Genomic DNA, 27971 nt, shown 5'->3' with positions numbered 1-27971 from the left:
ACACACACACACAACACACATCTGGTATTAGAGTGCCTAGCTTCCTATCCTGGCTCTGCTCACCTGAAATGACATACTCACTGTTTTGTGCCTCAGACTCTTCTTCCATAAAATGGAGGTAAGAGTACCTACCACAAGGATCCTTTGAGGTTTAACATAGATAATATAGGTAAATATATAATGCCTGATGCATAGAAAATACTTAGTGAATGTTAGGTATTACTTAGCATGACAGTGATAACAAAGAAACAATTTAAAAAGTGCTGAAAGACTGTCTAAAGCTTATGCATGAAAATATATGAACATAAAATTAAGAGAAAAATAACAAGCTGGGATAAAAAAAATTTGCAACATGAATGAGAGAGCATAAGGTAAACATTTCATATATCATAGCCTTGGATAAAATAGAAAAACAAGCAAAGTACATAAATTGTACAGTTTATAAAACAAATAAAGCTGGCTGTATGGGAACTTCCTTGGCAGTCCAGCAGTTAAGACTCCACACTTCCACTTGCAGGGGGCATGGGTTCAATCCCTGGTTGAAAAATTAAAATCCCACAACCACGTGGTACAACAAAAAAAACCAAAAACAACCCCCAAAACTGGCTCTATGAAAACATATCTGCTTTCACTTATAATAAAAATTACACATTAAAATAGAATGATATGCAATCAAAGGAAAGATACAAGCTGTTAATACCAGAAATGAAAGAAGGGCAATCACTACTGATTGCATGAACATTAAAAGAACAATAAAGGAATATTATTAACAACTCTATGCCCAAAAAAATACAATAACTTGGATGAAATGGACCATTTCTTTGAAAGACACAATCTATGAAAACTCATACCTAGGAGAAACAGACAATCTGAAAAGCCTATATCTATTGAGGAAATATGACCAACCTAGAAGGCAATGGCACCCCACTCCAGTACTTTTGCCTAGAAAATCCCATGGACGGAGGAGCCTGGTAGGCTGCAGTGCATGGGGTCGCTAGAGTCTGATACGACTGAGCGACTTCACTTTCACTTTTCACTTTCATGCATTGGAGAAGGAAATGGCAACCCACTCCAGCGTTCCTGCCTGGAGAATCCCGGGTACGGGGGAGCCTGGTGGGCTGCCGTCTCTGGGGTCGCACAGAGTCAGACACGACTGAAGCGACTTAGCAGCAGCAGCAGACAGCATATTAAAAACCAGAGACATTACTGTGCCAACAAAGGTCTGTCTAGTCAAGGCTATGGTTTTTCCAATAGTCATATGTGGATGTGAGAGCTGGACTATAAAGAAAGCTGAGCGCTGAAGAATTAATGCTTTTGAACTGTGGTGCTGGTGAAGACTCTTGAGAGTCCCTTGGACTGCAAGGAGATCCAACCAGTCCATCCTAAAGGAGATCAGTCCTGGGTGTTCATTGGAAGGACTGATGTTGAAGCTGAAGCTCCAATACTTTGGCCATCTGATGCGAAGAGCTGACTCATTTGAAAAGACTCTGATGCTGGGAGGGATTGGGGGCAGGAGGAGAAGGGGACAACAGAGGATGAGATGGTTGGATGGTATCACTGACTCAATGGACATGAGTTTGGGTAAACTCCGGGAGTTGGTGATGGACAGGGAGGCCTAGGGTGCTGCAGTTCATGGAGTCGCAAAGAGTGGGACACGACTGAGCAACTGAACTGAACTGATTGAGGAAATTGAATTAGTAATGAATGATATTCAAAAAGAGAAACTACCAGGCCCAGGTGGATTCGCTGGTGAATTCTACCATACATTTAAGGAAGAAATGATACCAATTTTCTACAACCTCTTCCAGAAAAAGAAGCAGAGGGAATACCTCCTAACTCATTCTTTGAGTCCAGCATTATCCTAATAGCAAAACCACACAAAAACATTAAAGAAAACAATGTATCTCATAAGCACAGATGTGAAAATTCTCAACAAAATATTAGCAAATCAAATCCAACGATGTATAAAATGATACACACCATGATGAAGTAGGATTTATCCCAGGTACATGAGGCTCATTCAACATTTGAAAATCAGTGGAATTCATCACATCAACAGGCTAAAGGTTTTTTTTTTTTTATGATTATATCTATAAATGTAGAAAACATATTTGAAAAAAATCCAAAACCCATTCAGAATGATTGGATTTGAAATGTAAAACAAACACCATTCACATTAGCACCATTTACAAAAGAAAGGGGAAAAAAAGAAATTCTTAAGGAAAAGTTTTTAAAAATAAATACAAGATCCGCCTGATGAAAATTACAAAATTCTTGAAGGAAATAAAAGATCTATATAAATAGAGACATATTCCATGGATACAAGAGTGAATGTTGTCAATATATCAGTTCTTTACAGTTTGATCTATAGGTGTAACTCAATACTAATAAAAATACCAGCAAGTTATTTTGTGGCTAGTGACAAATTGATTCCAAAGTTCATTTGGAGAACCGTAAGTCCCAGAATACCCAACACAATACTGAAGAAGAACAAATCTTGAGGACTGCCACTATCTAAATTTAATTCTTACTCTACCTACAGTGATGTGGAATTGGCAAAAATATATCAATGGCATGAAATAAATAGCTCAGAAATACCCCCACAAATCTAATCAACTTATCTTTGACAAAGGAGCTAAGGCAATTCAGTGAACAATGGATAAGCTTTACAACAAATGGCACTGGAAAAACTGGACATCCACAGGAAAAAGGAAAAAGAAGGAATTGATGCAGACCTCACACCTTTTTTAGGACTTCCCTGGTGGCTCAGACGGTAAAGTGTCTTCCAACAATGCGGGAGACCTGGGTTTGATCCCTGGGTGGGGAAGATCCTCTAGAAGAGGAAATGGCAACCCACTCCAGTACTCTTGCCTGGAAAATCCCATGGGAGGACGCTGGTAGGCTACAGTCCATGGGGTCGCAAAGAGTCGGACACAACTGAGCGACTTCACTTCACTTCACTTCATACCTTTTTAAAAAATTAACTCAAAATGGGTCATAAGCCAAGGAGAAAATCTAGGTGATCTTATGCTTGACAATGAGTTTCTAGATTCAGCACCAAAAATGCAATCCATGAAAGAAAAATTAACTGAGACTTATTACCATTAAAAACTTATGGGGGGCAGGGAATGTATGCTCTTCAAAAGACACTCTTAAATGATTAAAAAGATGTCATAGAAAATAGAAAGACATGTCATAGAAATTAAAAAGATATGTCATAGAAAATATTTACAAAACTTGTATCTGATTAAGAACTTGTATCTAAAGGGTAGAAATAATTCTCAAAACTCAACAATAAGAAAACAAACAACCTAACTTTAAAAATGGGCAAAAGATCTAACACCTTAAGAAAAAAGCTATAGATGGCAAAAAGTATATGAAAAGATCCTAAACATCATATGTCATTGAAAGTGCAAGTGAAGTCGCTCAGTCGTGTCTGACTCTTTACAACCCTGTAGCCTGCAAGGCTCCTTAGTCCATGGGATTCTCCAGGCAAGAATACTGGAGTGGGTTGCCATTTTCTTCTCCAGGGGATCTTCCTGACTGAGGGATCAAACCCAGGTCTCCCGCATTGCAGGCAGACTCTTTACTGTCTGAGGCACCAGGGAATATCATATGTCATTAGGGAATGACAACTAAAACAAAAATGAGACACCTATTAGAATGACCAAAATCCAAAGTAATGACAATACCAAATGCTGGAGAGGATCTTGAACTATAGGAACTTTCATTGTTGGGTGGGAATGCAAAATGGTCCAACCATTTCAGAGCTAGTTTGCAAGTTTTTTACAAAGCTGTACTTTTAGTCCTACCACACAGTCCATTATTTATATTCCCTGGTATTTACCCAAATGAGTTGAAAATTATGGCCACACAAAAACCTGATTTGAATGTTTATAACAGCTCTGTCATAATTTCCAGAACTTCGAAGCAACCAAGATGTCCATTAGTAGGTGGATGGATAAACAAACTGTGGTACATTTATAAAATGGAATAATATTCAGTGATAAAATAAAATGAACTATCAAACCTTAAAGACATGGATGAACCTTAAATGTCTATTGCTAAGTGAAAGAAGCCTAATAATTAGAGAAGACCACCTACTGAATGACTACAACTATTAACATATGGCATTCCGGAAGATGCAAATTATAAAGCTAATAAAAAACTAGTGATTGCTAAGGCTTCTGGGGGAGAGGAGGATGTGCTCTAGGTACAGCAGAGAGAATTTTTAGGACAGTGGAACTATTCCATATGATACTGTAATGGTGCATACATGATATGAAGACACATGATAATACATAACACCATGAAACATGACGGATGCAAATAAACATTTGTCCAAACCCAAATAGGAAAAGGAGTACTTCAAGGCTGTATATTGTCACCCTGCTTATTTAACTTCTATGCAGAGTACATCATGAGAAACGCTGGGCTGGAAGAAGCACAAGCTGGAATCAAGATTGCTGGGAGAAATATCAATAACCTCAGATATGCAGATGACACCACCCTTATGGCACAAAGTGAAGAGGAACTCAAAAGCATCTTGATGAAAGTGAAAGAGGAGAGTGAAAAAGTTGGCTTAAAGCTCAACATTCAGAAAACGAAGATCATGGCATCCGGTCCCATCACTTCATGGGAAATAGATGGGGAAACAGTGGAAACAGTGTCAGACTTTATTTTTGGGGGCTCCAAAATCACTGCAGATGGTGACTGCAGCCACGATATTAAAAGACGCTTACTCCTCGGAAGAAAAGTTATGACCAGCCTAGATAGCATATTCAAAAGCAGAGACATTACTTTGCCAACAAAGGTCCGTCTAGTCAAGGCTATGGTTTTTCCAGTAGTCATGTATGGATGTGAGAGTTGGACTGTGAAGAAAGCTGAGCGACGAAGAATTGATGCTTTTGAACTGTGGTGTTGGAGAAGACTCTTGAGAGTCTCTTGGACTGCAAGGAGATCCAACCAGTCCATTCTAAAGCAGATCAGCCCTGGGTGTTCTTTGGAAGGAATGATGCTAAAGCTGAAACTACAGTATTTTGGCCACCTCATGAGAAGAGTTGACTCACTGGAAAAGACTCTGATGCTGGGAAGGATTGAGGGCAGGAGGAGAAGGGGATGACAGAGGATGAGATGGCTGGATGGCATCACCGACTCAATGGACGTGAGTTTGAGTGAACTCCGGGAGTTCACTCGGATGTGAACAGGGAGGCCTGGTATGCTGTGATTCATGGGGTCGCAAAGAGTCAGACACGACTGAGTGACTGAACTGAACTGAAACCCAGAGTATACAACACAGAGTGAACCCTAATGTAAAACAATGACTTTAGTCAAAATTCCCTGGTAGCTCAGATGGTAACTTGTCTACCTGCAGTGTGGGAGACCTGGGTTTGATCCCTGGGTTGGGAAGATCCCCTGGAGAAGGAAATGGCAACCCACTCCAGTACTTTTGTCTAGTAAATTCCATGGATGGAGGAGCCTGTTGGGCTACAGTCTGTGGGGTCACAAAGAGTTGGACATGACTGAGCGACTTCACTTTCTTTTTTTCTTTCTTTAGTTAAAATAATATATCAGTATTATATCAGTATTGGTTCATCGGTTATAGCAAATGTACCACACTGATGCAGAATTTAATAATAGGGGAATCTTTGGGGATGGGAGGAGTGTATATGAGAACTCTATACTTAATAGCCTATTAATATATTTTTATATATTATTATGTAATGTAACATTTTTCACCTATGACATTTCAAAATTATTTTTATGTTGCAGTATCCACTGAGGATGAAGTCTATTTGCTACTCAAGTCTAGAGTTATCTCTTTTTTAATTATATACGTTTATACATATAGTGTTTGTGTGTGTGTGTGTGTGTGTGTGTATTTCTTCTTTAAAACCTCTGTTTGCTTCTCAGTATCCTCTACAAAAAAATTCATATTCACTCCTATCCTTGTAGGACCTAGAGCTCTGCCTAGTCCATAATGGTTTCCCACTCACTATTTTCTAAATCACTTTTGCATGATATGTTGAATGTAGATGAGTGTGAATGCACTAAAATGTGCTCTCATCTAGTTCATACATATTTCTCCCTCTTATATACAATGCTACAATGATAGGTGTTGCCAAATGCCTTGTTGATTTCAGGAAACAACATGCCTATAGCTTTCCCCTGCTGTGTCAGACCAATAACTCTACTTCATCTCAGTTCAGCTTGTTAGAGAGTAGGTAGAAAAAAAATAAATAAATAAGGACAGTTAAGCAGTAAAGGGCCCATGAGACGTGGATTAAAAGGCACAGCTATTCGCTTAAATTCTACTTCCCCAGTGTTCTTAAAATCAAAGTATAGATTTGTTTGAAGTTACTTGGAAGGCTTTTTAAAGTCCTAGATAGTATGGTTATTAATACTGCCCTAACAGCATTTTATTAGGGCTTTCCCAGTGGCTCAGGGGTAAAGAATCCACCTGAAATGCAGGAGACACAGAAGATGCAGGTTCAATCTCTGGGTCGGGAAGATGGCAACCCATTCCAGTATTCTTGCCTGGAGAATCCCATGGACAGAGGAGCCTGGTGGGCTACAGTCCACGGGGTTGCAAACAGCTGGATACAACTGAGCACAAGCACATAACAGTATTTTATCACCATTATTATTCTTTAACAAAGAAAACAGATGTTTTTAAGTTCATCTTTGAGTAAACTTGACCCTCTACCTGAAAACAGGTCACTGAGTTGTACCCAACTGTGAAGAAATATTAAAATCCAAAAAAAATAAATAAATAAAATCCGTTTAGATCAACTATAATATCAGCATATTGGTGTTATAAATATCTAATTTTATATATTTATATATATTTTAAGCACCACAGATAAAATAAAAACATGTAGAAAATTCTTATGTGGCAGTCAGACTTTGAGAATTTGATTTCTGTGAACTACAACGACAAAGAAATGAGAATCCATTAAGAACTCTAATTAAACAGAAGGGTTAAAATTTGTCATGACAGGGAATTGCTACCCAGTAGCACCATCTCACCTTCCATTCTTGGGTTGGAAGGACTCTGAAATGGTGCAAGAATTTGCCTATCAAGAAATTATGCTGCACTGCAAAAGTACATGAGTTATCAGGCTATGCCAGACTGGATGTTGCATGGGAAACTGTCACTGGTATCTACTACAGCTGGAAGGGAAAGTAAAGTGTCTGTTTCTAAGGCAAGAATATTTCCAAAATTTTCTCTCTTTGGCCCTTTTATAGCTCCTGCACTCCTCACTGTTCCTGTGTCTTCTACCTATTGCTCCTGTTTGATCTGATTCTATATTTTCTCAAATTTGACTCCCTCATTATCTAGACAGAAGTTAAAAAAAAAAAAAAAAAGGATACTAGAGCCCTCTTCTCTCATGAAGCAATCTGCTAGAGCAGAGCGGCTTCTGCCTTTTTAGATGATACATGTGTTCTCCAGTTTTCCACAATCCCCACTATTCCCTAATGTCTCCAACACTGAGGCTACGTATTAAGTTTTTATTTTGCCATTATACTTTCACTTCTGTTTTTCCTTATGGTAGAGGGGTATTTCTGTGAGCCTATGTATTTATCAAAGGAGAAGGCAATGGCACCCCACTCCAATACTCTTGCCTGGAAAATCCCATGGATGGAGGAGTCTGGTTGGCTGCAGTCCATGGGGTCGCTAAGAGTTGGATATGACTGAGCGACTTCACTTTGACTTTTCACTTTCATGCATTGGAGAAGGAAATGGCAACCCACTCCAGTGTTCTTGGCTGGAGAATCCCAGGGACGGCGGAGCCTGGTCGGCTGCCGTCTATGGGGTCGCACAGAGTCGGACACGACTGAAGCGGCTTAGCAGTAGCAGCATGTATTTATCAGAAGTAGCAAATAAGAGATCTAAGAGGGTCAATCATTTTTTTTTTTTTAGTACAGTATAGTCATCACTTGGTATCCACAGGGGCTTGATTTCAAGACCCCCAGAAGATACCAAGCCCATCATATAAAATGGCATAGTATTTGCATATAACCTATGCCCATCCTCTTATATACTTTAAATGCTCTGAATTATTTATAATACCTAATACAGTGTAAATGCTATATAAATATCTGCCAGCACATGGGCCATTCAAGTTTTACTTTTTGGAACTTTCAGGAATTTCTTCTTTTTTTTTTTAATAATATTTTCTATTCTTAGTTGGTTGAATCCATGGATATAGATGGAACACATGAAATGAGAGGGCTGGCTGTACAATTTTTCGAGGAAACAAAGACTATTCCTACATGTTTAGTATGCAAAGTGGGTGTCCATACAAAGAATAGACCCTGCTCTTTCATCCTCTTCCATCTCACATCTAATCCCTATAGCCACTGGAGCTTACACCTCCTGGGCTGGTTCTCAAGCATAGCCGTGCTCCTGGAGTATGTAGCAGGCTCTGGATCAGCCCCTGTCCTTACTTGCTGCCTAGTTTCCTTAATCCCCCAGAGCCTGCTGGGACAGGCAGGTCACACTTTTAAAGGTAAAGGCTCCGATGGCTCTAATTCTCTTCCTCATTTACTTGCCTCATTGTCTACAAATAAGCTGATTTCCACAGTCAAGCCATAACATTTCCTCCTAATTTAGCTGTAAGTACTGTATATTGAATCTGGATACCCTAGTTCAGTTACCTCCCTAATCATTTTACCTTCCTTGTAATCGAGGTTAGATGTAGATGGTTATGGGCTTCCCACATGGCACTAGTGGTAAAGAACCCGCCTACCAATGCAGGAGAGGTTAAGAGATACAGGTTCGATCCCTGGGTCAGGAAGATTCCCCTGGAGGAGGGCATGGCAACCCACTCCAGTATTCTTGCCTGGAGAATCCTATGGACAGAAGAGCATGGCTGGCTGCAGTCTATAGGATTGCAGAGTCAGATACGACTGACTGTGACTTAGCACAGCACAGCATAGATTGTTGTAGTAAGCAATTCATTTAGCCAATAGCGTTTTGGGGGGAGGGGCACACTGTGTGGCATACAGACCTTGGGTCCGTGACCAGGGATCGAACTCATACCCCGCTGAAGTAGAAGTGTGAAGTCTTAACCCTGGACCACCAGGGAAGTTTCCCTAGACAATAGTTTTTTTTTATGAAAATGAAGGAAAGGGAGATCAGAGAGGAGGGCGCAGACAGGAAGAGGAACAGAAACAGGTCTTAGTAAATGTGAGCCATAATATGATCAACAGTTGGCATAAGGCGTAGGGTGTTTTACTCTATATCTTCTCTCCTTGGTCATTCCTTTAGCCTCCTGGAGACAAGGCAAAACTGTATTTTCATGTTGTGCACCCTATATTAATTACTTTTAAAATCCTAGTTTTTTAAAGGAACTGGTATGTTGAAAAAGAAAGTGAAAAAACAGATTTGAGTGCTAGCTTAGCAGTGTCTGCTTCCCTGTAACTAGATGTCTGTCCTAATGCCCAGGGACTTTGATAGATTCATCCAGAAGAACTGGAGCCAACTTCATGGCATCTGGACAAAATGTCTCCCGGCTCAGGTCGGCAAGGACTTTAAATGGGATGCCAGCAAACAGAGAACCCAGAGCTCATGATGAGAAGGTGTAGACCAAGGTGACCCTGGTGGTCTCTGGCTGAGAACCTTCAGGGAAAAATCTTTTCAGGTCCTAAATGGTCTCTTATGGTCCAAACACCAAGAGAAAGGACTTAAAGCAGAAAGTGAGAGACTGAGGGCTCAATTAGTTTAGATCTTTGTCCCCAAATGTAAAAGAAATGATTAGGAAATCCTAGCGTTGGTCTGAGGAAGTGGGTGAGATTGGTTGAAATGAAGTGGGGAGCCAGCCGCCGGGCTCAACCCGGAGCGCAGAAAAGGGTCAGGACTCTATGAAAGTAGCTCCACGAAAGAGGAAGCCCGAGCCAGCTCCCCAGCAGCCCGAGGCCACAGGGCCATGCTCTCCAGCTGGCTGAGGTGGCTGCCCCCACCCAAGCCCGCTGACGGAAGTGCCGTCTCTCTCCTGATAGGAGGAGGATGACCCAGCAGATCGGCAAGTGGCCAAGAGGAGCTCCCCACTGCCTTCTTCTCCTCTTAGCACGAGTGACAGTGTGGTATGCCCCCTGACCTCTCTTCCTTCCTCCTCCGGGACTAAGCCATGACTGGACATGACAATAAGGAACTCGTTCTTGCCTGAACCTGTAAGTATGCGTTCCTCGTCAGCAGACACAGCGCCAAGGTAAAACACTTACCTCAGGCTGGTGAGCTGGTCCCCTGCCATGAAGGATATACCACTTGTTCTTAAGGCATCCACCGAGAGATTTTACTCAGACAAAGCATCTGGGGGGGTTCCCACTTAAAGACATGATAAGCTCCTCATCTAGTTTTGTTTGACAGCCTCCGCAGACGACAGGCAAGATTTGCAGATTTTTCTTAGCCTACTTCCTCCTAAAATTTTGTCTGTGGTTAATCACGCTCTGCAAGAGACAGTTTCATCCTGGAGGCTAACATTCTATGACTCCACCAAAGGTCCAGGACTTCTGAGCCTGCCGTAACCAGACAGAAGCCCAAAACCAAAACAGTCACACGTTAAGTGAGGGATTTGGTGAAGTCAGTTCAGCGCCAGGTTTGTTCCCCACAGGTCCTAAGTCAAAACAGCCGGCCTGTCTTGGTCACAGTGTTTTAATTTCCCTCTCCATCACCTTCCTTGATGCGGCACCACTACAAGCGTGTAAGTGGTACGGTGCCCAGTGCCGAGGGTGGGCAGGGAGCAGGGACTGTGGGGTGTGGGCTGGCTCTGGACCTTACTACTTCCTAGCTGACTGGCCTGGGGCAACACCTGACCCTCTCAGAAATCCTTCCCCTCATTTCATCTCCTTCCCGGAGGTAGGAACTTATCCTGCAGAGTGGTTTAAAAGGGAACAACTGGGGCTTCTCTGGTGGTTCCTCTGTTAAGACTGTACGTCCACTGCAGGGGGCAGTGGGTTCAATTTGTGGCCAGGAAGCCAAGACTCCTTATGTCTCATGGCCAAAAAAGCAAGGTAAAAGGTGACAGCTAATGGACACCTAATGTCTGGATGGAAAGTAGATTCCTAATAAATGATGGCAGGGATTATTATTGTTGACTTTGTAAAAGGAATTAATAGACTCAAAGTACTCAGAATACTATACTCAGGAAGTGTCCGTTATTATTTATTCTTGTGATCTAAGGAAACCCAGATGCCTTGACACTTTGGGATCTGCATGCCTCATAGAGGTCATACCATGTATTTGGCTAACATGCCTGGTTTCAGAAAAAATTTTGACATGATTTAGCAGGTTAAATTCAGCCTATGAAAGGGAAGTGAAAGTGTATGATCTACATCTTAGAAACAGCAAAGACAGTAGGTCAGAGAATGGGCAGAGGAAGAAGAGACTATAGTTGGGAAGATAAATCAGAAAGCCACAGCAGGACTGCAGATCTGAGCTGAGGTCCAGGCTGTAGGGAGAGCAGGGGACTGAACCAAGCTTGGTTCAGCAGGTAGAATCTACTCTATTCTGGGTGGATGAAGGCAATGGAGAAATCACAGATGACCTTGTAATTTCTGTCATGGAGCAATTAAGTGAATGTTGGCTTCACTTACTGAGAAGAACAACACACTTGGGGAATAAGACCATTAGTTTAGAACTAATTTTAAATTGGGTCCTTGCATAGTCTCAGAGTTTATTCAACCAGCAGCAAAGAGAGATTTCTTTCTTCTTAGCAATTTTTGTCATGTATTTTAAAACTACTCTGAGATTTAATTAGCTTCCATCACCAAGAATAAATGCATATATGGAACATAAACACAGAATCTTTTTCTTCTGATACCAATGTATCAAGTGACTAAGTCCACAGTTATACAACAGTTAGAAATCATGACAAAGAAAACAGAATGTTGACATATGACTCATAGGTTAAACTGGTGAACATCAGAGAAATAGGAGCAATTTGTAGTTCTCCATTTTCACTTATTTGAATGTATTTCAGAGATTCAACAACGAAATGTGTTAAGGAAAGAAACAGCCTAAAGGAGAAAGAAAGGAAGGCAAGGAAGGCGTGATTTTTGTGAATGATAATTTGGAAAAATATTTAAAAGCCTACCATTTTACTGGTAGAACGGAACAGTGATGCACAGCTGACATACAAAGCAAGTGATGCTGTTTGGGGCACTCATTATCTTTACAAGGCAAATGTCTTTAGGAAGAGAGTCTAACCGGAAGCCACTTTTCACAGTGCTATTTTCAGTCATTTTCATATCTTCATTAAGATGTTTCAAATCCTTTTTCAGTGATAGAAGTGATGCCCTAACATAAGGCTGTAACCGCATTTCCAACATTGAATTATAATCCTCTGCTTCTGTGTTTCTCCCTGACTGACAGGGAGCTCCTGAACAAGGAGACTATATTTTACTCCACCTTGTACCCACTGGTGTCAGGCACTGCACCTGGCTCTGGAGGCACTCATCGAGATTTATCTTAAAAAAAAAGGAAAGGAAGAGTAGCATGCATCAAAAATATTAAGCAATTTCTACCTCCCATAAGAAGACAATTTCATGGTCAGGAATTTTGCAGTTAATGTTAATTAACTGCAGTTAATATTTAAATATCCAATATTTAAGATATTAGAACTTGCCTCTATAAATGTTGTATGACGAAGTTTCAGAAGCTTTGAAAATAAATTACTGCATCCATAATCCTCCATGCACACAGATGAAGGGTGAGCATTTTGGTTTCAGCAAATAATGTTAGCATTCTTAGAATTAACATATAACACCACTTAAAAGCATGCATTAAAAAAATAAGTTTTATTTTATTGAAGTATAGTTGATTTAAAATATTAACTTTTTTATACAAGTGGTTCAGTTATACACATATATACATTCTTTTTCATATTCTTTTCCAGTACAGTTTATCACAGAATATTGAATATAGTGCTATACAGTAGGGTCTTCCTTTTTATCCATTCTATATATAATGGTTTGAATCTGCTAATCCCAAATTTCCAATGCACCCCTCCCCACAGCCCACCCTGTTGCAACTACAAGTCTGTTCTCTATGTCTGTGAGTCTGTTTCTATTTCACAGATAAGTTTGTTTGTGTCATATTTTAGATTGCATATACAAGTGATACCATATGGTATTTGTCCTTGTGTTTCTGACTTCACTTAGTATGATAATCTCTAGGTCCATCCATGGTTCTGTAAATGCCATTATTTCATTCTTTTTTATGGCTGAGTAGTAGTCCATTCTGTATCTGTACCACGCCTTTTTTTTTTTTAATTTTTTTATTGAAGGATAATTGCTTTACAGAATTTTGTTGTTTTCTGTCAAATCTCAACATGAATCAGCCATAGCTATACATATGTCCCCTCCCTTTTGAACCTCCCTCCCATCTTTCTCCCCATCCTACCCCTCTAGGTTGATACAGAGCCCCTGTTTGAGTTTCCTGAGCCATATAGCAAATACCCGTTGGCTATCTATTTTACATATGGTAATGTAAGTTTCCATGTTACTCTTTCCGTACGTCTTACCCTCTCCTCCCCTCTCCCCATGTCCATAAGTCTATTCTCTATGGCTGTTTCTCCATTGCAGCCCTGTAAATAAATTCTTCAGAACCATTTTTCTAGATTCCATATATGTGTGTTAGAATACGATATTTATCTTTCTCTTTCTGACTCACCTGGGAGTTGGTGATGGACAGGGAGGCCTGGCGTGCTGCGATTCATGGGGTCGCAAAGAGTCGGACAGGACTGAGCGACTGATCTGATCTGATCTGATCTGATCACTCTGTATAATAGGTTCATCCACCTCATCAGAAAGGACTCAAATGCATCCCTTTTTATGGCTGAGTAGTATTCCATTGTGTATCTGTACCCCATCTTCTTTATCCGTTCATCTGTCAATGGACATTTAGGTTTTTCCACGTCCTGCCTATTGTGAATAGTGCTGCTGTGAACACTGGAGTGCACGTATCTTTTTAAATCATAGTTTTATCTGTATGTATGCCCAGGAATAAGATTGTTGAATCATATGGTAACGACTGCACCAGCTTACATTCCCAAAATACCCAGATATTTTTAAACTGACGGTGTTGTGAATAGCCCCCTCCAATATGACAACTTGAAAGTAAAAGCCATTTTAAAGAGAAAATTTTCAAACACAGATGATGAATATGAAAGGTAAAAGAGGACTCTCTGCCAGCCTCTCTGGGAGAGAAAAAAAACGATGCTCCTAGCATTTTCCAGGTCTAGAATATGGCTTCTTTATTTGTGTAGTTTATGCCAACATGGATCATGGAAAGGAAATTTTGTTGTCCCCAATAAATAGTCAACTGACTCTTAAATATCTCAAAATGAGTATCTTCGAGAGCTGGCCTGGGTTTGGACAAAACTGTGCTCTTACAGATATGCTGACCTGGTGACCTTTAGCAAAGTGGAAGTGGAATATTATTCAGCCTATGAAAAGGAAATCCTGTTGCCTACATCAACATGGATGAACTGTGGGGATGTTGTATTAGGTGAAATAAGCCAGACACAAAAAGACAAATACTGTGTGATTCCATTTCTATGAGGTGTCTGAAAGTTAAGTGAAAGTGGCTTAGTCATGTCCAACTCTTTGTGACCCCATGGAGTATACAGTCCATGGAGTTCTCCAGGCCAGAATACTGGAGTGGGTAGCCCTTCCCTTCTCCAGGGGATCTTCCCAATCCAGGGATTGAACTGGGGTCTCCCGCATTGCAGGTGGATTCTTTACCAGCTGAGCCAGCAAGGAAGCCCAAGAATACTAGAGTGGGTAGCCTATCCCTTCTCCAGGGGATCTTTCTGACCCAGGAATCGAACTAGGGTCTCCTACATTGCAGGCAGATTCTTTACCAGCTGCGCTACCAGGGAAGCCCATGAAGTGTCTATTGCAGCCTAATTCATAGAAACAGAAAAGTAGAATCGTGGTTCCCAGGGGCTGTGAAGAGCAGCAAATGAAAGATACGGTTTAATGGGTAGAGTTTTTCAGATCTGTAAGACAAAAAAGTTCTAGAGGTCTGTTTCACAACAGTGTGAATGTACTTCGCAGTACTGCCCTGTACACTTGCAAATGGTTAAGACGGTGATATGAGCGAGGGGGAGAGGAGGTGGGGGAAGGAGAAACACTAGATTCAGAAAACTAAGTTGGTAATCTTCTAATAAAGTTTAATGCTATTTAAAGGTAAAGAATATTGCTAAATAATTCAAGATGCAATTCTCCTAGTGTATTAAATTATTCTTTGTGAAAAAGGTTTATAACCTTTTATTTTTCCTGAAATTTATGGACCATGTCTCTGGGACTAGGGGACCAAGACTCAGGAGGCCAAGTCTTTGGTCCAAGCTCCATGGTTAGCCACTTAAAAATCTATTTTTATACTGCTAATTTATTAGGATAACTTAGTAATTATTTTGTATTACTAAAGCATGGATGTATGTATACTAATTCCTAGAATAATTTGAGCATAGACCAATTGCTAAGCACTCTACTTAGCCTTTGGCCTATTCAATCTCCACAAGTGGAACTGGGCCAGAGAGGTTAGTGACTTTCCCAAAGTCACTCAGCTCACAGATTACAAACTTCAGACTCTGAACTCATTTCTTTGGCCTATAAAGGCCATGCTCTGAACTATGAAGCTACACTGGAGCAGAATAGAGAAATTGCATAAAACATAAAAATTCCAAAGAAGGTTTGCAGAAAAGTTAAAACAATCCTGACAGAATGAGGTCTTTATAAATTCCATTCCTCTCTCATCCTGGTGAAACCACCAATTGGGCTCTTGTCAACCTGTAAGCTCCCAAACTCCAGCAACTCTGGCCTTGCTCCTCTATAAGGCAAAAGCTTGCATGTACTAAATTAGTGCAGAATTTAGTTCAGTTTCCAAATTCAACTCATGAGAAGTTTTGATCCAGTCTCAAAATTCTTAACACACTCTCAAAGAAGACTTTGTGCCACCAAAGAAACAAATTATTCATATGTGCTTGAAAGCGCTAAATGCAAATGATTTGAAGAGAAATGATCAAAAATGTATACTGTTTCAAGTCATACAAGTGAAGAAAACACATAGAGTTGTGGTTTGCCAAATTTGGTCCTCTTTCTTAAGGTGGCCAGTCACTGATTTGTACACAGACACACGCCATGCCAGCTGGCTGAAATAAGTGCATTTATAAATAAGTATTTAGTGGGCTGATTTCTAGCCTGTTTGAAATACTCCATTTAAATAAGATAAGAAAAATAAGTGTTCTTTAAAATGGAAACTGTAGATAAAATGATAATGGCTCATATAGAGATAAGTCTAAATTAATCTGCAGCCAGATCTATTAAAAATTGTTACTATTAAAGAAAGATCATTTCTGCCATTATATTCAGAATATTTTCACTAAATTATAATATTGGGCTTTTGTGATTTTGCTTTTAAATAAATTATGGTTTAAAACAAATTGTAAATTTGTAATGGCACATTAATATAAACAGAAACTGAAAGGCAAAACTCCAATCTGAATAAATATTATTTTTGCCTACTCTGTACCTGCACCTCTGCGGCTGAAACAGACTAGAGAAAACCAAACACCCCTGTTGAGCATGGACTATAGTCCGCCAGGCTCCTCTGTCCATGGGATTTCTCAGGAGTGGGTTGCCATTTCCTTCTCCTAGGGATCCAGGGATTGAACCTGAGTCTCCTTCACCGCAGGTGGATTCATTACCGTCTGAGCCACCAGGGAAGCCCATCCAAGTAAGGGCTCCCAGCTTTGAGTGGGGCCCCATGCTATTGAGTAGACAGCCGCCTCATTCCCCAGATGACTATTTCATACCTTCTCCACCCACAATGCAGAAGACCCCAGTTTGGGAAGCCGCCAGATCTTCGTGGGTTGGGAAGACCCGCTGGAGAAGGGAAAGGCTACCTACTCCAGTATTCTGACCTGGAGAATTCCAAGGCCTATATAGTCCATGGGGTCGCAAACAGTTGTGAGTGACTTTGACTTCACTTTCACTTCTCCATCCTCAGACCTCTAATATCACCCTCCCCAGGTTCACTCTCAGTTGGTGACCTGGACCCTGCTGCCTAGTTCCCTGAGAAAAGAGCAGTCAGGAAAACCCCTACCCGCTGGCACCTTCACCACATCCTGTGTCTTTCCTAGCATTTCTTTGGTTGAATGTCCACCGTCCTATCCAAGGCCAACCTCTCCACTTGGGCCCTAGAGACCAGTCCTTTCACCAACTCAAGGGAATGGCTCCAGAATTCTCTCCCATTCCTCCTGCAGCATCTTGTTCCCTGTTTATGGAATCATTCCTGTAAGCATACAAACACGCTACTGTTGTTCCCATCTTAAAAGGAACAAAATTTCTTTTCCCCCCACTTCCCCACATCTTTAGTTTCCCTTTGCTTATAGTTTAACTCCTGGAGGGTGGCACTGCCACTAATTCTCTCATTCTCTTAACCACTGTAATCAGCAGTTGTCCCCAACACTGTCTAGGTCACCCAATGTCCTGCCAGTGGTCAAACATCCCACTTGACTTATCACCTATCTCTGACTGAGACCATCCTTCCTCCCTTGAAACACGTTTTCCTCTTGGCTTCCAGGACCTTATACTTTGTTCTTGCGGTCACTGACTCTTCCTTCTCAGGCCCTTTCCAGGTTCCCTCTCCTCTTCCTGACCTCCCAGGAATTCTCAGACCTCTTTTCTTCTGTAGCTTCACCATTTCCATTGGCAACAGCATCCAAACCCAAACCAAACTGCTCTTTCTAGGCTAGTCCTTTCTGCCCAGTGCCAAATCCCCGCCCCACAGCTGACTTTAGATGTGTACAAGGAATCTCAAAGGGAACAAGCCATCCACCCCCAAATCTGTTTCTCCCAGAGATTCTCCATCTCAGTAACTTCGTCCCTCTTGTGCTCAGGCCAAGAGCCATGGAGCTAGCTCTATATTCCCCCCTTCTCTCACACCCCGTCCTCTCTCCACAGGCAAATCCTGTCACCTCTACTTCAAAATATATCCAGAATCTGACTCTTTCTCATTCCTTGGCTAATGTCACTCTGGTTTAAGCCTCAACTCCTGCATTACTTGGTAACTTCCTTAATTGGTCTTCCTGCTTTCCCTCACATCCCAGTCTTATTAAGGTGGGTGTTAATTTTCTGCTCAAGCCCCTCACAACAGCTTTCAAATAACAAGCCCAAGTCCTTTCAATGACCCTTAATCTGCCCCTCTCCCTGAATTTTTGTTTTTTTGGGCCCCACAGTGTAGCTTATGGTATCTTAGTTCTCCAGGATCCCACCAGGAATGGAACCCAAGCCCTCACTCGCACCCACAGCGTGAAAGCATGGAGTCCTAACTAACCACTGGACCACCAGGGAATTCCCAGCTGTAAGGTACAGTTCGGGCCAAGGCAGAAAAGGAGGACAGACGACCTCAAGAGAAGTAGTTACCTTTATTCAGGCAAGGAGGGGTGACAGTCGGCCTAACGACCAGGCTGCGTGTGAGAGGGATCAGGGAGGCTTCATATTTAAAGGGAGGTTTGTGGAAGCGATGAGGGAAATGTTAGGCAGGCAGGACGTTTTGAGTAATCTTCAGCTGAGATGGCAGCTGTAGTTGAACAGGGGGTGGGAGGTTTTGGGCAGGGGGGCGATAAGTCCCCTGGGCAGGGGATGGTAAGTCCCAGAGCATCAGGGCGGGACTTAAAGTTCAGTTTTGTTTTCCCCGGAGTTAGATGATTCAGCAAGGGCCTTGGAGACCGATGTTTTCTTTTCTAGGCCCAAGGACTCCGTCACCATCTGCCTCTCTCTTCTCTGGGTGAAGAAAGTCCATCTCCTGTGTCTTCCTCCCTTGTTCTCTCCAGCCCAGTCAATTCGTTTCCTTGTTGTTCTCTCTGCTTGGTGCTTCCTCCCACCAGATTTCCACCAAGTTTGCTCCATCCCCCCACCTCCACCCTCAACTTCTCAACAGCAGCCTCCTCTGAACCAAGGTTGTTTACTTCCATTGCACTGTTCTTAGCAGGATCTCTGTAACAAAAGACAAATTAACAAGAGAAAAGTTACAAATTAGCCTTTCTAAAGAAATGAAGACCCAAAGGGAGAATTCTTGTTGATATTCAGTCACTCAGTCTATTTGACTCTTTGCGACCCCATGGACTGCAGCATGCCAGGCTTCCCTGTCATTCACTATCTCCCAGAGTTTGTTCAAACTCCAATCCATTGAATAGGCCTGAATGTTTTCAAACTGGATTTGAAGATCAATAGGACAAAGGGTGAGAGTTAAGGGCAGTGAACTGAGGGAACTTAGCAAGCACTGTTTATTGGAATTCCTCGGAGTCCCTTTGTCTTCAGAGATAAGGATGCTGTGTATGTGTAGGATGCTCAGTCATGTCCAACTCTTTTCATTCCCATGGCCTGTAGCCCCCAGGCTGCTCTGTCTGTGGAATTCTCCAGGCAAGAATACTGAAGTGGATGCCCATTCCCTTCAACAGGGGATCTTCCCAGGGATCTGCGGATTGTTAATGATCTGAGCTATCAGGGAAGTCCAAGGATGTTTCTTTCTTAAACGGAGAGAGGTTCTCCCACACAGGGTCTTAAGACTTGCTTCAGGGTTGGGTGGGGAAGGGTGGGGGTGGTGGTCAGAGTCTTTTCAGTACCTGCTGTTTCTCACATTCTTTCAGCTTAAAATATTTACCATGTCAAAGTGCTGCATGAACCCCGTCACCACCCTATTTAAAATTCCAACCCGCAGTCCTTACATTCACCCTATCCAGCAATCATGTTCCTATTCTCATTTATCTAACATATTATTTCACTTGCTCTTTAGTTACCTGCCTCCCCTAACACAAAGATCAACTCAATAAGGGCAAGGGTTTTTTGGAGTTTCCCCCCACCATATTCACAGCGATTTCTCCCCAAGCGATTTCTCCCCAGCACTTCGTACAGTGCCTACCACAATTATTTTGAATGAATGAGGGAAAGACTGAATAAAATGAGCCATGACTAATGATACAGATATATTTTACTAGCCATGGCAGTGTACCTGGTACTTGGATCTATTTTCTCCTTAAACCCATGCCTCTTGGTAGTGGTTATTACTATCCTTATTTCACAGATGAGAAAATCGCAGTGTCACAGAGGAGTTAAGTGACTCCCAAAGTGAAAGAATCAAGTTTCAAACCCAAGTCTGTTTGGCCCCAAAGTCAGACATGCGGCAGTTCACTTTATTTCATAGCATCATCACTCTGGCTCCAGTCCTCTCCATCAAAAGACATGAAATTACCACATCACAAATCAAGATCAAGCTTTCTGAGTTATCCCCAGATGGGATATCAGGGCCAAATCCAAAAGGACAGTAGCCCACCTCTTTTCATAGGCTGTTGTGACTCTCGAGTTTTCTACAGCATTTCAAAACATCTAAGTGCTTACAACAGTCTGGATGATTTACCAGATTTTTTGCAGTTTACTACTGGTTCTAAGCGGCGTTTGTATTTTTTCCAGAGCCTTCAATAAAAATGGAAGTTTACTCTTTCAAAAGGAAAAAAGAGAATAAAATATTTCAGAGACATATAGAATATCTGCAGAGAATATTTCTGGTAGAATAGACAAGGTGTGACAGTATTGTTTCTAGAAAGAAGAGTAAGGGATTAGGGAACAAGAAAGTGAAAGAAACTTACTTCTCATACACCTTTTGAACTTTTGCACCCTGTGCATTAAGTAGCTTCTAGAAACAAGCAAAATGGTGTAAAGATGACAGTGAGGCCAGTGTACCCTGTCTGACTTCCCCCGCAGAGGGCCGTGAACATGCCCGCCTGCACTCAGGTGTGCTCCATCCTGTGCTGACCCATCAAGGTGACGTATGTCATTTCAGCTCTCCCTCAGTTTCACCATCTGCAAAGTGAAGATAATGAGAGCTTGCCTTACTTTGTAAACCAGGATTTATTGTGATAGCACATTTTAAGTGTAAAACATTATACATGCATAGTTCTCATTATCTTTTAGGAAAAAGCTGGGTGAGAAAGCCAGCTCACTGAGCTATAGAACATGAAATGGGGCCAGAACAGCAATTGTAACTCTCTCCATATATCATAATAAGTTCTTGGAAGTAAGAAAATCTGTGGGAAATAATCTGTTACTTGGTCTCAAAAAAATTCATTTTGAATTTAAAGAGTACAAGTGAGATTAGCATTTGCATTATTACAGCTCCTCTGTTCTCTGGTCTTAGGATGATTATGTGAATTTTAGTCATCCTCTAAATTGTTCTTTTATTCTCACCATGTACACACTAGCTGGAATTTAGAGAACTGGAAAGATCTGCAACTCATTTACAGAATTGCTAGACTCAAAATAATGGCAAGTTTTCAAAGTTATTTCACAAATTACTCTGAATTTTAAAATACTGAAGTTAGATTTGCAACTCATTTGTAGAATAGCTAGAATCAAATAATGGCACATTTTCAAAGTGATGTCACAAGCCACTCTGAAGTTTAAAATACAAAAGTTATCAGTTGGGTTCTAGGTACAGCCCTGCCTTGAGACACAGTAATGATTGTAATTAAATTCATGGGAAAAGTGAAATAATTTGATTTGTGGCTATAGAAAATAGGATATAAAAACAGTGTAATGTGTGGGATTAATTCTTAAGCCATACATTGAGCAGTGAGCAAAGTAAAGTAATATTTTTCAAGAAAAGATAAATGCATCACTTAATAGGCCAATTTACCTGAAACAGAATTTAAAAAAAAAAAATCAAGGGATGAAGGACATTATTTCAGCACTATTTTGGAATCTGTTACTCTTGTTCCTTAGGTATCTTACACCATTTAAAGCAATGGAGAGATACCTTATCCTAAAGTGTTTGACATACTTTAGAAAGTTCACTCTTGGGAGAAAACTTCTAGAACTTCACTTCCTCTTTTTTGTTTTCTTTTTTTTCTGATTTATTTCTTCCTTCTCTTTCCTCTTGGGATGTGTAGAAGTGATACTCCTCTTCCAAGTCAGATCCTTCCCAAACAAAACAAAGCTCTGAGCTTATCTAATCAATCAGAGAACCACTTCCCATTTCCCTTTCCTGTCACCTGATGGTTTCCAGGGGAGCAGGAGAGGAGGCTTTGCCACTTTGTTTACCAGAGGCCTGTGGCTGAGACCCCTTGCTTTCTGCAGCTGCAGAATGGCCTATCCTGCCACCCACAGGAGGTGGGAGGAGCAAGGGAAGGGATTGGAAAGTGGCCTGTAAACTCTAATGCCCCCATACAAAAATTCAGGATTCTGACTTTAAAAAATTAATTAGAAAAGGGACCAGTCTTCCTCTCATCATTTTCTCTTATCTCTCTTTTCACTTCTGCTTCCAGTCCCCAGTCTTTCCCCCTTTCCCCTTCTAATAGCTTTCCCAGCTGTGGACAAACCACACGAATAAGGGTGATAAGAACCCAGAGTTTGAATTGTTAAAATGAAACAAAGCAAGAGTCAATAGACATTACACCCAGATTACTTAGAAATGTGAAATGAAAGCAAGCTAAGAGCCAAATTTCAGGAAGAAGCTCTAGTTTGATTTACTTACCAGTTTGTTTCGTATTTGCCCAGTTCTTAACGCTTCCGTCATTAGTCTTCCACTTCCTAATGCAAGAAAGTGCTGATTTATGTTATTTGCTCCAGATGCCACCGGAAATGGCCTCTTCTCCCCAGACGCTGGCTCACAAACGGAGCAGCCCCCAGAGGTGAATTTACCTGCCTTGAGCCCAGGTTCTGGGCTCTCCCACCTGACGCTTCAACCTCCAGCGGAGAAAGGAGTCTCTCTAGGGAAAAGATCTAGGACCAACTGAGAAGTACATTTCTAAATCACCAGTTACTTTAATGAGTAAGTACTTTCAGTTTTGCCATTTTATTTTAAGCATTACTATTTCACATTTCTGACCAGCCTTTCTTAGGATCCTCATTTTTGGGGCACTTAATGTATAGGAAGGAATCACCAGCCTAGTCCACTCCACCCCACCTCCACTTAACTGAAGAGTCCTAAAGAGACAACTGTTATCATTGTAATATTGTCTAATAAGGGTGCATGACTGATAAGCCACTAAATCTCTAAAAGCATACAGTGCAAGGAAACAGTGAGCTGTGAACTGGAGAAAAGAGATGACGCTTCTATTGTCTGTGTAATCTTTTATGTTGTGGTTGACCACAAAGGCTTGGCATCGGTTATGACTCCTAGCTCTGCTTTTTATAAAATGGATGACCTTGGGCAGATGACTCAATCTTTTAATTTTTGAATGTGTAAAATGGAGAAAATGAAGTACCAATTTTATCCAGGTCTTAAGAGGAATAAATAGAGAAGACAAAACACTGAGCATACTGTTTGGAGGGTACTAAACAATGTCACTAAATAATAAGTTAAATTTTTAAATAATAAGATAACACTTCATTTCACTGGACAGTTTCCTTAACTGCTAAGTCCCATCCCCCAAATATGCTGAGATGACTCAGAATAACATTTAACATCCATGGAGTTTACAGAGCATTTCATTTCCACAATTAACCCTGAGGTAGGCAGTGCCGTTGGATTAGTTTTGTTACTGAGGGATAAGGGGTAAGAGCTCTGCTGAACACACAGTAGGAACAAACTCTTAGGCCCAAACTCAGATCTGAAGGGAGGAAAGCATGACTTGGGAAAGGCCTGGTGTGGTGGTGGGTTCAGTTCCCTTGGCCCTCTCCCCTCCACCTGGTCCCTCCTCTTGTTCCCAGCCTTGGGCTTGAAACCTAGGGAAATCCCACACAGAGCAGTGGGAACCCAGACCTTCCAGATCCCTCTACCAAATAGTGTTGGTAGGGAGCAGACAGAAACTGGCTCTTAGAATCCCATTTTCCCATTCAAAACCTTTGTTCCCCATATAAACCTATCTGAATACTAGATAATATTGTTTAAAAATAATACCAACAGCAATAATAAAATAATGTCATTTTAAAAGCTCTTCTGGACAATCTCCCTAGAGGAACATAGGGGCCATTTCTCCAACTTCAAGCTTAAACACACAGAGGTAAAGTGAGCATTGGTGGTGGCAGAAACCTTTGGCCTGCTGACTCAGACTAGTGCTGTCATCGCTGGTTACATGGGCTTCTGTGGCCCTTCCTAGAGACAGAATTTTCAGAATCCAACTTGTTCATCAGTTGAATGTAATTTAGTCAATATTATTACCCCCACCCCAACCCTTTACAATCATGGAAACTTCTTACTCAACTGTTGAATCTAGAGTAGTCAATGTAAGTATAGAAACATTTGAAACACAAATGTGGCTTTAGTGCAGCCCTGACTTTCCCACTGACTCACTCAGAATTGTTAACTATAAGTGGTAAAAAACTAGGTTGACTTCATACTTGTCCTGTTTTCACAAAGAAAAATTTAAAGCTGTTCACACAGCATTGCTTTGTTTTGTTTATCAACAGAGAAAAAAAAAAAAGGAAAACTATATGCAACTTTTTTTTTTGTGTAAAATTATTTTTTCCTCTTGATTTCACTATATATGTATAGCTGAGGTTAAAAGCTCAGTCTCTGGAGCCATATTTCCTCCTAAAGAAGCAAAACAAAATCTTATGCTTATCTAATCAAGCAGAAGAGTCACTGTCCATAAGGGGTGAGTGCTGTCTCTTCTCAGCAGCTGTACAACCTTGGATGATTGACATAACTTCTCCAAGCCTCAGTTTACTCATCTATAAAATGGGTATAATAGTTCCTTCTTCACTAGGTCCTGAGTCTAGAAGAGGCCTTGCACAGGGTAAATGCTCAATGGGTAATAACCATATTCTGCCTCAGACACTGGTCCATGAGGGGTACAAGGATAGGTGAGACCCATTTCTGCTCCCCAGGACTAGGATGTACTGGAGTAGGAAGACACATAGACAGTTAATTATACAATAAAGCAGAAAGTCACTCAGTCATGTTCGGCTCTTCGAAACCCGATGGACTGTAGCCCGCCAAGCTCCTCTGTCCATGGAATTCCCCGGCAAGAATACTGGAGTGGGTAGCCATTCCCTTCTCCAGGGGTCTTCCTAACCCAGAGATTGATCCCTGGTCTCCTGCATTGTAGGCAGATTCTTTACCATCTGAACCACCAGAGAAGCCAGAACCAAGGGCTAAACAGAGGTATCTGTCAGAGGAAGGGGGGAATTTTTCTCTCTGGGAACAGAGAAGGCTCTTAGAACTGTATTTTAAACTGGGTCTTAAAGAAGGAACAGAATTTCAGGAGAGGAAGGGGTTAGGGAACACAATGCTGAGTCACAGATCAAACAGGGAGCGCTTAAGAAAAAGCCCTCTGGGTATACACAAGCTCTGTAATTCATCCACAAGCTTTGGAGAGATGCACAGAAGGAAGGATCATCTCCTAGGTTAAAAAACAAAGTCTGTAAATGCAAACTGTTGTAGTCAGGCTAGTGTATCAGATGAAAATGAAGATATGAAATTGAGAAATATGAGAAAACATGTATAAAATAAAATCTCTCCTATTTTGAAAAGTTTCGATCAAAGTAAGACACACTTCCGTAGGTATTATGAGAAATCTATGGAAAATAGAAAAGTTAGCCATAAAATCTAAAAGAGGTGAAACTGTGCTCAGTTTCCTAAAATATATAGCAACATTCTCATTCCTAAAGTATTTTCTAAAATTACATCTTTTTTTTTTTTCTTTTAATTGCCAAGAAACTGTTGAGCTGATCCATATCCAAGTTGTCAATGAAGAATTTTGATGTTTTAGGAATGGTGGAAATGGCCAGTCATGAAAAATAAAAATGACTTGACCCAAGCATTTTAGAAGCAGAGTTTATTTCCACCAAGTTATCCCCAGCCAATATTAAGCATAAATTGTATAGCAGTTCTCTGAAAGTGCACAGAAAAATAGACCACCGTCATTCCCATGGATGACCGATATTTACCTTTGGAAGGATTGTTCAAAGGTCACAGGAGTCTTCGGTGAGGAATTCAGCCTCAGTTTGAGGGAGAATAGTGGTATCCAAAGAATTTACAAGTGATAAAAAGCCCACACAGACTAAGTCACCTCTTGCTCCTCCCCTGCCCCACCCCCCGTCTAGGAAATCTCACCTGAACTCACCTTATTCTACTCACTACAACGTCAGGAACTCAGGAGACAAGTTTGAGATAGCTAAATTTATTCACTTAAAAATATGGTAGACCGTATGCAAAGGCCTTCGCATGTGTTCATTTAACCCTCGATTCTAAAAGAAGTCCTAGTTAGTATTCCTGTTTTGTAGGTAAGATTTCTTAAGTGCAGAGAGATTACATTATCGCCCCAGGGTCTCAGAGGCTAATAAAGCAATGGAGCAGGGTTTAAACCCAGGGGGCTGACTCGAGGGCCCACCTTCTCAGCCTCTGTGCTTTTAAGGCCCCAATTCGGAGTCATCTGCATACAAATAGTAAGTGATATGGGGAGTGTATCGTTTGTTTCCATCCTAACTAGGACTTTTAGGGGAAGGGTGGCGATCAACAATTAGTCTGGAAAAACAGAGGTAAACCAGAACTGTAGGGACAAAGAGGGCTTTCTGTTCACCTTACGGGTGGACGCAGAGAGTGTGGATGAATTTACCGAGGGAAAGAATGCTGAAGGAAGGAAGGAGGGAGGCAGTGAGTGGGCCTTGAGAAAGACCGACGTTTGGGGATCGCCAGAGAAAGAGAAACTCACGAAGGATATGGGGGAGGTGAGACGGGCGGCCTCGGTGTCAGACTCTCGGGCAGGGTTACAGAGGGGAATCTTCCGCAGTGCCCCAGCCCCGGGGAACTAGGAATGCTATAGATGTGATAAGGCCCAAGAGGCAGCCGCTGAAAGGAACAAGGAAATCGTTGGGGATTTGCTGACAAACGTTTCTTCGCTTTGGTGGAGCTGGAAGCCAAATTTCAAGTAAACGGAGGAGTGAGTGGGAGGTGAGGACCCAGACACAGCCAGTTCAAACAACTTTGTAAAAAGTGGCCTTGAAGTAGAAACAAAAGATAGGACTGTCCTGGAGGTGGAGTCAAAGAAGTTTCCTTTCTTTTTTAAAGCAAGAAACTAGAATATGTTTAAGGTTTAAAGAAAGGAGCCAGCCCAGGGAGAGTGAAGAAAACGTGGAATGCATAATTCTCCCCTCTCTGAGGGACCTCCTGGAGCAAAGTGCCCGGGCATGTAGGAGACCGGCCGTGAGTTGAGGGATCGCCTTCACACCTGAGGAGGTATCTCTTGGCCCCTGCAGGAGGGAGGAGAGGAACTGTGGGTTTGAAGTGTGAGGGAGGGAGCCAGAGCCAGCTGCCCTCAGCAGGCTTAGTGTGCTCCCCAGGGGAGGAGTTGTGCTAAGGGTTTAAAGGTGCCTAATGCAAGACTGGTATTTTCCTAGGTCCTTGATGGACGCTGACGTGGATCTTTTATCTTCACTATTATTGAGTGAAGTGGGGGCTATTACCCCTGTTTGACAACAGAAAAAATTGCGGCGCAGGGGTCGGGGGGGGTGTTGGGGGTGGGGGAGGCCATCCCAGAGCACACAGCTGTTCAAGGCCAGAGTCCACTTTTGACTTTGTCATCTGCTCGAAGTGAAAGCGGGGTCACTGCCTTTCAGTATCTCATTCCTGTTAAAGGACTAATAGGTAGAGAATTAGCAAATGTGGTTTAAGTAAAATGGTGGAATGTGGAAGACCAGAATGTGGAAGTTTGTCAATGGCTGTACATGATTGAAATCACATTTTGTTTGAATTGCTTTGATTTTTTGGCTGATTTTTTTTTCCACTTTACACTCAGATCAGATCAGATCAGATCAGTCGCTCAGTCGTGTCCGACTCTTTGCGACCCCATGAATCGCAGTCTTTGGTAAAACACAAGTTTTGTGGGTTTTGTTTGTTTGTTGCTTTTTGTTTGTTTAATGGGGCTCTTTGAATAAAGTCTCCATAGTTTATTTCTTGTTTTTATAGAAGTTACCTGCCTATCAGGTACTATGAACCTGATAGTGAGGATTTCATTTATTAA

The 27971-nt window shown here is 41.5% G+C and overlaps 1 protein-coding gene, 1 long non-coding RNA gene and 1 pseudogene across 4 annotated transcripts in view; 2 read left to right on the top strand and 1 right to left on the bottom strand.

Moving 5' to 3' along the window:
- PCED1B (PC-esterase domain containing 1B) overlaps positions 1–27971 on the top strand; it is a 150052-nt gene that overhangs the window by 112826 nt on the left and 9255 nt on the right. Inside the window, 1 exon segment of one of the 3 annotated variants that reach the window (NM_001101207.2) lies at positions 22636–22837. The gene's annotated coding sequence lies outside the window, so the exon portion shown is untranslated. 3 annotated transcript variants of the gene reach the window in all.
- On the bottom strand, positions 18419–22642 carry LOC100847695 (uncharacterized). The gene is made up of 3 exons (XR_806651.4): positions 22541–22642; positions 20658–20871; positions 18419–19008 (listed from the first exon to the last, which is right to left on the bottom strand). It is a non-coding gene; the product is annotated as an uncharacterized lncRNA (long non-coding RNA).
- The window catches only part of LOC132345271 (large ribosomal subunit protein eL37-like), a 109080-nt pseudogene continuing 103861 nt past the window's right edge, over positions 22753–27971 (top strand).

This window comes from Bos taurus, chromosome 5 (genome assembly GCF_002263795.3).
Source record: "Bos taurus isolate L1 Dominette 01449 registration number 42190680 breed Hereford chromosome 5, ARS-UCD2.0, whole genome shotgun sequence".
Taxonomy (NCBI): domain Eukaryota; kingdom Metazoa; phylum Chordata; class Mammalia; order Artiodactyla; family Bovidae; genus Bos; species Bos taurus.
The sequence above is the reverse complement of the archived record's forward strand: the minus strand, read 5'-3'. Positions and strand labels throughout refer to the sequence as shown.